This window comes from Mustelus asterias, chromosome 4 (genome assembly GCF_964213995.1).
Source record: "Mustelus asterias chromosome 4, sMusAst1.hap1.1, whole genome shotgun sequence".
NCBI classification, from domain to species: Eukaryota; Metazoa; Chordata; class Chondrichthyes; order Carcharhiniformes; family Triakidae; genus Mustelus; species Mustelus asterias.
Window position 1 is genome coordinate 6,440,153 of NC_135804.1, and position 3,287 is coordinate 6,443,439.

Sequence of the window (3,287 nt, forward strand, 5' to 3'; positions counted from 1 at the left end):
AGATGTGCTGGTTAGGTGCATTGACCTGGACAGGAGCTGGAATGTGGCGACTAGGGGAATTTCACAGTAACTTCATTGCAGCGTTAATGTAAGCCTTACTAGTGACTAATAAATAAACTTTAACTTTTTATGTTCCATCAGTGGGCCCATTTCAAAAGCATTCGATTAGTACTTTGAGGTTCACAGAATCCAGACAGTGCATAAGGAGGCCATTCGGCCCATCGAGTCTGCACTGACTCTCAGATGGAGCATCCCACCCAGGTCCAATCCCCATAACCCCACATATTTACCCCGCTAACCTCCCTAACCTACACATCTTGGGACACTAAGAGACAATTTAGCATGGTGTTGTGCCTGCCGCACAGTCTCTTCTAACCCTTATACGGTGGACAAAGAACCGCGAGTAGACTTCTTGTTAGTACAACCAATATTTATTTAAAACACACAATCAATAATCACCCACTCGACCAACAATAAGTTATCTTACAGAAAATACTAAAGTTCAAGTCCAATACAAAACCTTGACTTCCACTCCATCTGACGAAGGAGCAGCGCTCCGAAAGCTAATGGTATTTGCTACCAAATAAACCTGTTGGACTTTAACCTGGTGTTGTTAAAACTCTTACTGTGTTTACCCCAGCCCAAAGCCGGCATCTCCACATCACGTGTACCCAACAGCTATGCCTGTAGGTGCTGGAGGCACACAGGTCACATATCTCCCTCCCAAATAAGGGGTTAAGGCTCCCTTTTGTCTGGTAAACAAGTATGTTTGACCAGAAAGTGTCCATTGTCTTTAGGATGGCCTATTTCCTGTGTATTCAGTCTGAGTTGCAGCCTGTTTATCTCTGTCTTTTAGGCTGCAGCCTGTCATTTTAGTTCTTGCCCAATTGTCCCAGAGTGCTTTACACATCGCCATTTTACATGGCCCATTTGGCCACAGTCCCCCCTTTGATCCTGAACGTGAAGTGTGATGGATCACAAACTCAGGACCAGTGTCTGTCAGGAATTCCCCAGTCACTCAACAGTCAAGCAAGGCCCAGGTATTGGCATGAACAGTAATAATACATCCCTACAACATACTGACATTCCAGAAGCTACAGCCAACGACACTCTACAAATACAAACAACCACATATTCTAAACACCATTATTACAATAAGCTAATTACAAACCAACATTCAAACAACAAAGCATTACAATAAGTATTCGCGAGTCCAGGGTAGATTCCGATATTAAGATTTTCAACTGTCCATTATTGTCCATTAGTGCAAAGTGCAATCCTGCTAATGAATTAGAGGGGGCCGTGATTCGAGGGTGGACCCCACGTCTTATCATTGTGTCAAACCACAAATAGCCGGGATATGAAAAGTTCATCTTGCTTGGAGCGTCCTGCGTGCTTATCCTGATGATGAGTCCGATGAGGTAGATCCTAGGTTGCATCTTTGTCGTCGTCCGCCGTTGTCCTGAGGAGATCAATGTAATTTCTGCTGTTTTCGCACCTAATATTTGATGCGTGAACATGTATTTAAACTGTCCATGCCCTCCCCGCTGTCTTTTTTTCTGAACCTGCATTATATTCAGATAATCCACTGACAAAAGATTTGCCTCCCAAGTGGCAACTTTCTGTTCAAAGGACCATGCCAGCTGATGAAAGTACAACAAATGACATTTGATTTAAAAAAATTAGTACACAGTTTTCAAGAAATGAGTTTTAAAACAAAAGACCATCAGTTTGCTTTCAAAGAGTCTTGTAATAAGTTACAGGAAGAGGCTGCTGTGTCGGGAGATCTTTCATTACTTTTCGGTGGCAAGGAAAATGACTCAAAAGCAACTGGGTACATTGCTGGCAATATTCAACTTGCGGTCTCAATCCCGCAACAGACGTTCCATGCCAATTTTCCAAATGAAGACATTTAAATTCCTTAAAAGTCACATGGCTTTTATTTAAAGTAATATTCAATCCTCATAAAGAGTTAACCGAGTCAACAACTGGATAACAAGATTAATCATGGTGAAAATGGTTTTCTAGCATTTTAACATAAAGGCAAATCAAATTTCATCAGATTCTGCTTTCTGTGGTTTCAGGAGCCATTTTAGGAACAAGGTGGGAGGTTGATCCTGAATCTGGCAGAAATGCTTTTGTTGCTTTGATCAGTCATAGTCCCTGTATGAGCGGCCTCCGTAACCACCATAGTAGTATCCACCTTGGCCCTTGTGCCCACCCAAATAGCTATCCCGGTCTCCCGTATTGTACCGGCTTCCGCCGCTATAGCCGCCTTTCCTGTCACTATCCCAATAGCCACCTCCTGCTCCTCTCCTGCGGCCACTGTTACTGTAGCCGCCTCTATAGTCACCTCGACAATACCCGCGGCCGCCTCCAGACCTTTTTTTGGCATGGCCCAGCTGCATCTGGCGCCCATCGAGGGATTTCCCGTTCGTCGCCTGCAGCGTCCTCTGGGTTTTTGAAAGTGATGAAGCTGAAACCGCGGTACGCCATGGTGTCTTTGTCTTTAATCACTTTCATCTCAGAGATCTGCCCGTACTTGGAGAAAACCTCTTCCAGGGACTCCTCATCTGTGTTGAAGTTCAGGTCGCCGACAAACAACTTTCCTGCTTCAGTCATGGTGGCAGGATTGCTGCGCGCATGAGTGTGTCAATCTCTGGGAGCTGGCGTAACTGGTGGAGCCGGTGGTCTTGGGACCGTGTATGGGGTAGGGAGTTGATCGGACTGCGGGTATGGCTTTGGGCTAATCTCTCCGGATTCTAATGTAAATCTACGGAGTTTACCCAATCCTCCTTGTTAGTAACAATGCATGCACAATAAACAATTTCCCGAAAGCAGTTATTTGTCCAGTAAGGAGTTTAAACCTGTTGGCTCTGAGTTTTGAATAATTGTTCAATATAGATTCTGCGGGATTCGATATCAGAGCAATAAAGTTACTTCTTGTCGATGTCCCGGCGGAGTCGCCCAATTGTTGTGCCTGCCGCACAGTCTGTTTTAGCCCTTATACGGTGAACAAAGAATTGCGAGTAGACTTCTTGTTAGTACACTAATATTAATTTAAAACACACAATCAATAATCACCCACCCAACCAACAATAAGTTATCTTACAGAAAATACTAAAGTTCAAGTCACAGTTGTTGTAGCTCGTTCGTGGGCTTAGGGAGAGGAAGAGAGAGAGAGAGAGCTTCTTCTGTTGTACAACACCTTTTATCCCTCCTTGGTTTTGTTGTCCTTTTTGGGTGGTCTCATGATTCTTGTCAATCAATCGATCAGGGCTTGATCA

At 44.1% G+C, this 3,287-nt stretch overlaps 1 pseudogene; it reads right to left on the reverse strand.

Moving 5' to 3' along the window:
- Window positions 1–2,150: 2,150 nt before the first annotated feature.
- On the reverse strand, window positions 2,151–2,622 carry LOC144493190 (RNA-binding protein 3 pseudogene; annotated as a pseudogene).
- Between the last annotated feature and the right edge of the window lie 665 nt (window positions 2,623–3,287).